Below are 8,196 nucleotides of genomic sequence, written 5' to 3'. Positions count from 1 at the left end.
ATGAGTGGTATTTCAAAGCTTACTTTATGTAAAGAGGTATATCTTGTTCTCTATCTTTCATTTTCATCACACTGCTTCTTTGAAATAGTGCAGAGTTTTCTCATAATGCTGAAACATGATGTATGGAATCTTTATTCAAGAATCTGTGGGCAGAGCAATGCTTCCTAATTTTTGGTTTAGAATCACAAATTTTCTAGCTTTCTGATCTTTTAATTTACTTAGCTCTTCTACCATTATTGTAACAACAACTCCCTCCCAATCATACTTGTGATGCTAACTAGTGGTTAAACTCCAAATTCAAAACATGCCATTCCCCCTTTTCTCAGCTTATAACTTATAAACAATAGAAAGTATTTAGTTTATTTATTCCCTCATTCACTGAATTTATGTCTTTCTTTGAGGTGCATATACTTGTCTGATGCTTCTCTTAAATTTGTCTTGGTTGAGGAGTCTGTCTTAAATCACATGCTCCTACAGGACAGGACCAGGCCTATTCAATTTACTTTTAACACATCCTACACAAATGCGCTGAAAATATGTGAGCTTAACACATGAATCCTGATGATGATGGTGATTATCATAATTTATGTTGTTTCTCCTCTGCTTCTTGGTGGCACTTACTAGTAATTCATGCTTGCTGATGGGAAAGTTTTGAGAATTTTTTGTGTTCATTTTCATATTTTTTTGAACAAAAATAACACTTAGGATATAACACTTAAAAATTTAACCGTAGTATTTCTTTAATTTTATCCTACTTTTTTTTACTCTTTTCTGTTAACCTGGCAGAATTATTTATTAGGTCAAATCTTTAAATTCTTTGCAGTTTTCTTTTTGGATTTACAGCACATGTCTGGTGATTATTTCATATCAGTTACTATTAATGTAAGGCAAACATTAAAGAAATGGCAAAGGGGCAGTTAAAAGAAAAATGTTGCAGAACAATGCATGGCATTTCTCCCCCCACATTCTAATGTAATCCATCACAGCCAAGCCCTTACCAATCTGTCGAGTTCCCAGAGAATTATGGGCAATTTTTTTCTTTTTCCGAGATTTCCTCTTTTCTGCACAGTTGAGAAATTCACTGTTTTCTTGCTTTTATTTTAAAGACAGGCTCTGCTCTCCCTGAAGCCACTCAGAGGAGTCACATTTCAACATAAACAAATGATCCCTAACAGACATATTTGGTAACACCAAGCCTTCTCACTGGAAACCCATGCCCATACTGCTTATTACCTGGTGTCAGCAGGCTCTTCTACATTTCCTCCTAATGGCTTCATATGGCTCTCCTCAAATGAATTTTAATTTTTAAAAGCAGGTATAATGCCGTCTTTTATGTCTCCATCATCACATTGTACAGTTGTAGCAAACACTGGATATCTAAAATAAATATTGAGTACATCTTTTTTTTTTTTTTTTTTGACAAGCAGAGTTGGACAGTGAGAGAGAGACAGAGAGAAAGGTCTTCCTTCTGTTGGTTCACCCCTCAAATGGCCGCTAAAGCTGGCGCTGCACCAATCCAAAGCCAGGAGCCAGGTGCTTCCTCCTGGTCTTCCATGCAGGTGCAGGGCCCAAGCACTTGAGCCATCCTCTTCTGCACTCCTGGGCCATAGCAGAGAGCTGGACTGGAAGAGGAGCAACCAGGACAGAATGGGGCGCCCCAACCGGGACTAGAACCTGGGGTGCCGGTGCCGCAGCGGAGGATTAGCTAAGTGAGCCGCGGTGCTGGCAGAGTACATCTTAAGTATAGTTGTTACTATTAATAATTAATATGCCATCTTTAGACATTAGGTTATAGAAATAGCACTAGATCTCAAACAAAAGTTGTTATAAATTCTCAGAGAGAAATCTCCTTGAATGTGGATCTTTACTTACCTATTTTATTTATCAGTTATGAATCACAGGAATTCACTGTCATGTTTCCTTGTCTACATGGCATTTTCTCTCTTTTGTCACTAGTAAAATACTCCACAGTAGTAGTTCACTTTGTGAAGAACTGCTGCCTCCTATCCTCACCTGTGTGACACAAAGGAGGCAAGCATGTGAAAGAGTTATTGGCAGGTGAATCAGATGTGGCAGAATACACTTATTTCCTTCATAAAGGAGCACTTTCAGCATCACTCAGACCCTATTTATCCATTGTTTATACAATATAAAAAATTGTAACTGCAATACATTCAAACTAGGGGCTGTATATACTCTGAAAACAGAAGTGAGGCCCCATCCCTTTGTAGCAAAAGAGACTGAAAATGAATCAATATGAAACAGACATAACTCAAAAAACCCAGTGTGGTCTTTGTTCATTTTGTGTAGTTATAAACATCCTGCCCTTCTCAGCTAGCTCTCAAGGGTAGCACTGTAGTACAACACAGTTAAATAATTAAAATTTGTAATAGTGGACTTTGAGTCTTTAAAAATAAATTAAATAATAATCATTTATAGTTTCTTTTTAATTTTTAGAATTGATTAATTTGGGAAGCAGAGAGACAGACAGAGAGAGAGAGAGAGAGAGAGAGAGAGAGAGAGAGACATCTCCCATCCTATGGTTCACTCCTCAAATTATGGTCAAGCCTGAGCCAGGCCAAAGCCAAGAGCTGGGAACTCAGTGCAACCTCTCTTGTGGGTGGTAGAGACCTAACTACTAGAGCCATCACCTGTTTCCTGCTAGAGTGTGCATTATCAAGAAATTGGAATTGGGAGCAGAGCCAAGACTCCAACCCTGGGATTCTGACATGGAAGGTAGGCATACCCAAATGCCCATTCCTATAATTTGTATTTCTTTAGTAATGTAGCAGGGTACAAAGTACTTTTCCAAACAGAACTTACATTTTGTAGTTAACTATTTCATGAAATTTGACACAAAAAATGTCTTAAAAATTTGAGATATATCAAAGCAACTGAAGAAATCTAAGTGTTCCATAATAGGGAAAGATTTATTGAAATTCAGTAATCAACTGAAGTTGTCTGATAATCATTATAATGCTGTAAAATCTGGAAAATATAAGTCGTATTAAGTAAAAAAATGATAACTGACTCATAGACATTTGATGTAGAAGAAGATTTTTGGCCATTTAAGGTTGGGATAAAACAACAGACGTGGACTGACACTGGAAGAGCAGAGAAATCATCAGTACAGTGGAAGGCACGTTTCCTGTATTTGGTTTCCAGGTTTGCCACTTTTCAGTTGCCTTACTTTGTGCAAAGTTTATGAAACTTATTTGCCTCAGCTTCTCATCTGATGAACAAGGATAGTTTCTTTTCCGCATGGCTATTATGAGGATTAAACTTAAAGAGCATACATTTAAATACTAAGAACAATTCTTGGCATTTGGTATTACAGATTGAACATCCTTAATACAAAAATCTGAAATTTGCCAAGAGTGGCAACATGATTCCACATGTGGAAAATTCTACTTTTGGTAGAATTTTGCCCAATATGATGCTGTAGTTTAAAAGTAGGTGCACTTCAGGCTACCTGTAAAAAAATATATATAAAAGCCGTAGGTTATGGTTTAGACATGGCCAAATCCAAGAACCACACACAGCCAGTCCTGAAAACAGCATCAAGAAACCCCAATCACAATTATATGAATCTCTTAAAGGGGTGGAGCCCAAGTTTCTGAGGAACATGCATTTTGCCAATAAGCACAGAAAGACCTGTAGAAGATGCAGGCCAACAATACCAAGGCTGTGAGGGCACCTGCTGAAGCTATCAAGGCTCTTGTCAAGCCTAAGGAAGTTAAGCCTATGATCCCAAAGGGCGTAAGTCGCACGCTCAATCAACTTGCCTACATTGACCACCCCAAGCTTGGGAAGCACACTCATGCCTAAGGGTCTTAGGCTGTCTTGGTCAAAGACCAAGGCAAAGGCCAAGACCAACCCTCAATTCAAGGACAAGGCCAAGGCTCAAATCAAGGCTCAGTCCCAGGCTCAAATCAAGATCAAGGCCTGTGCTGAAATCAAACTCAAGGTCCACACTGAAACCATGCCCAAGGTGCAGGCCCAAACCAAGCTCAAGGCCGAGGCCCAAAGCCCCAGGCCGAGGCCCAGGCCCAGGCTGTACCTGCTCTGGAAGCCCTAGTTCTGGCTCATGCGCCTTCCAAAGTTGCTCAGCCCCGAAGAAGGCTCAGTAGTAACAACCTTTGACTAACAATGCAAGGACAGAAGGACTGGTGTGACCCCTGGGTTCTGTCTGCACGGGGTTAGTGTCCTCCTGTGCTGTTTGTACAAATAAATCTGCGACGGGGGAAAAAAGATATATATAGAACATAAACAACTTTTGTGTTTAGACTTAGGTCTCACTTCTAAGATATCTCATTATGTATGTGCAATATCCCCAAATCTGAAAAAAAAAATCCAAATTTCAAAATACATCTTACTGGTCCCAAGCATTTCAGATAAGGAATCATTGACTTTTCCTACATGTGTTGATAATTTTTAGAGAGTAGTTATATTATGTTGGTGAGAATAAAAGAGAATACTGTTTTGTTTCTAAGTAAAATAAATTAAAATGAGAAGTTGCATGTTTGAGTAAATTCTATATAAAAGTCAAGGAATTGCAGAAATAATTTGAAAAAAATTTAAAGAATATGATTAGAATGAAATACTTCTGGGTTCTGAAAAGAACACAATTTTTGTCTGTGGGAAATTCAATAGATAATTGTCTAAACTGTCTGGATAGTTAAGACTTTATTATTTTTAGTCATTTCAAATTTGTTTAATTGCCACCCTGTTATTCTCTAAATTTGTTAGCTATGTTGTATTTGTTTAGCCTTCACTGCCAAGTTGTACATTTACTTTCTGTTTGATAACATTATTTACTATAATGCTCTCTTTGGACAAATAGTGATAAAAAGCTGACTAAGCCGCACTGGGATTTGACATTTTCTATTTTATACACAGAGCTTTTTATAGTTCAAAACTTGGCTTTCTCATTGTACATACATGTATTCTTTAGTGACTCACTTTGCTTTCAATTCTTATATAATTTCTTCAAGCTCCTGATCTCCTCTTGAGTTCTTCTTTTAAGACTTTGCTGAGGACCCAGAAATTACTATGGGTCAATTATTGGATTTCTTTATGGTTAATGAAATTTGGGGAGATCAGAGCCCTTCTCCCCACCCATTGCCACTGCAGCTGCTAGGAAATCCCAGAGAGTAATGGTCTCTAAACCAAACAAACGACTATAACTAACTTCTTTTATCTGCATTATTATCAACATTCTGTGATGCTGATCTTCATCAAGTTCTTAAGATACTTTCAAAAACAAGCATTTAGCTTAGTGGTTAAAATGCCCACACTCAAATTATAGTACTTGGGTTTAATTCCTGGCTCTGGTTCCTGACTCCAGCTTCCTGCCAATGCAGACCCTGGGAGAGAGTGGTGATGGCTCAAGTAGTTGGGTTCTTGCTACCCACAGGGAGCTAGCTGGCTCCCAGTTCTAGTCCCAGCTCAGCTCTGGCTGTTGAAGGTATCTGGGGAGTGAGCCAGGAAATAAGAGCACTTTCTCTTGTTTTCTCTTTCTGTTTCTCTCTCTCTCTCTCTCTTTTTTTGCTTCTGTCTTTCAAATAAATTGATCAAGGAAAAGGATGTGGATTATAGGAAAAGATGTATTCAGGACATGCTTAACTTCATAGAATGGGAGAAGTTCTGTCTTTGGATCCTTTCTTTTAGGGTATCTGTCTGTTGTCTTCCAGGGTGGCTGAGTGAAAACAGGCTCATGAACCTTCTGCCTGGGAACTGCTCCACCCTGAGAAAATCTGAGTTGAGTACAACAGCCTCTCTTTCCTTACTATTCCTTAGATTCAATTTGCTATGATAAGAGCAGAGGTAACGCACTGTCTTTTGGCAGTGGCAGAAAGGCAGCAGGATTGTAGGCTATAACTTTGTATACAGCTCAATGAGGTCAGCCTGACACACTGTATAAATTAGGGTTCTATGTTGAGTTGGTATTTGGGACTGAAGAGATAGCTGGTGATATAATATCATTCCTTTAAGAGTTGTTCCTATTTTTATACTTGATTTTGCTTTGTTTGCTTCAGGAATGCATTGAGGACTTTGTCCATTTCTTCGTCTTATACCCTCTCAATTTAAGGGAAGTATTTTACGGTTCACACATGTATTATTTATATTTCTTCACCAATATGGCAGTAAAAATTGATTCCAGGTAGTACTTGGCTTTAGCTGATAGAAGATTCTCAGTAATGATTTGAGCCAGAGACAACTGGCCAACACCTGATTTCTGTTTTTGAGCTTGTAGCATCCTATTACTTATAATCACTTGGAAACATCTTCTTTGAAAAATGAATGTCAGAAATTACTAGGATCAAGTACAATAATAATGTCTCTGCTACACTGACCAATATTAGGCCAATATTTAAATAGGCTAATATTTAAAGATGTTTTCTTCTATATTTCTGGTTGTATAAAGATTAACTTATTCATTTATCTGAAAAGCAGAGTGGTAGAGACAAAATTGAGAGAGACAGAGACCTTCCATCCACTGGTTCACTCCCTGAATGGGCCACAACAGACAGATCTGTGCCAGATGAAAGTCAGGAACCAGAAATTCCTGATCTCCCACATTGGTAGCAGGGGCCCAAGTGTTTGGGCCATCTTCTGTGGCCTTTTCCAGTGCACTAGCAGGAAGCAGGATTGGAAGAGGGGAATAAGGACTCAAATCAAGATGCCAGCTTTGCAAGTGGCAATGCCAGCCCATATATATATGTGCATATATATCTATATATATATATTTGAATGTGTTCAGAATTTGTTCTTCGGTGCATGTGCTTACCTGGAGCACCAGGATTGAAGAAGGATGTTCACCTAAAGCTGTGGTAGACACTCAAATCAGGGAAGTGAACAAAGCCAAGTGTTGGATGAGAAGTCAATATACTATCAGCCAATGAGATGATTTGCAAATGGATTTGAGGCCAGAATCTAGGAATAAGATTTGTGAGACCAAAAGTAGCAGGTTGAATTACAGAAGACTGGAGCAGTTTGTTGAAATAGGAATTGCTAACAGATGGTGCTTTGTGTTTGTTTTGAAGATTTTATATATTTGTTTTCTTATTTATTTATTTGAGAGACAGACAAGAAATAGAGGGAGAAAGAGAGGGGGAGGGAGGGAGAGAGAGAGAGAAACTCTTATCCACTGGTTTACTCACCAAATGCCTACAAAAGCCAGGACAAAGTTGGGTTCCATGAATTCAGTCTGGGTCTCTTACATGTCTGATAGGCACTGATGGGCTTGAGTCATCACCTGCTGCCTCTCAAGTTGTGCACTAGCAGGGAACTGAAATAAGAAGTGGAGCCAGGCTCAAGCCCACGCCCTGTGACGTCAGGTGCAGGTTCCTGCACCTGTTGTCTTAACTGCAGTGTCAAAGCTAACTTTAAAGGCTGGATTTCAGTGCCTGCCAAAGCATGAAACACGACTGAGTGAGTCCTCCATGTTAATAGGGATATAGGAAGGTGGAGCATCTTAATTTTTAATCTTTGTTTCAGTTTTTCCAATTCATTTATTTTTATATTTAGATATATTCACATTCCTCCTTTTAGGAAGACAATGAATTGGACCATAGGTTAGTACTAGTATTAATGTCTTCTCAACTAAAGCAGTGCCTCTCCTAGGTGAGTGGTCTGGCAAGACCTGTGGACTGCTAAAAGCCAAAACTGACGGTTGCCATTCAGTTGCTGGTGCTGGTAGCCATTTGTTTTCAGAGTGGCTTGACTTTGGCAGTGGCCAACATCTGCTGAGTTGTGGCTCTACTTAAGGACTCTGGTCTTTAGAGCTGAAATGTCCCTAGTTCACTTTGAAGAGGGATCTGGATGTGTGTGGGAACTTCTTCCAAGCTAACCTGATGCTTGCAGATGGCTGCAAGCAGTGCTGGCTTTTTGGTATTGCACAGCATGGATGTTTGATGAGATGGTTGCTGCCCATACAGGCTACTAAGCCTTGGCCTCCATCCTTGTCAAATGGTAACAGGAGTGATATTATTATTATTTTTCAAAGATTTATTTATTTATTTAAAAGGCAGAGGCAGAGAGAGAGAGAGAGAGTCTTCCATCCGCTGGTTCACTCTCCAGAGGGCTGCAAGAGCCAGAGCTGAGCGGATCTGAAGCCAGCAGCCAGGAGCTTCCACTGGTTCTCCCACACAGGTGCAGGGGCTCATGGATTTGGGCTATCTTCTACTGCTTTCC

The sequence above is a fragment of the Lepus europaeus genome, chromosome 3 (assembly GCF_033115175.1).
Source record: "Lepus europaeus isolate LE1 chromosome 3, mLepTim1.pri, whole genome shotgun sequence".
NCBI lineage: Eukaryota > Metazoa > Chordata > Mammalia > Lagomorpha > Leporidae > Lepus > Lepus europaeus.
This window is presented reverse-complemented; position numbering follows the sequence as displayed.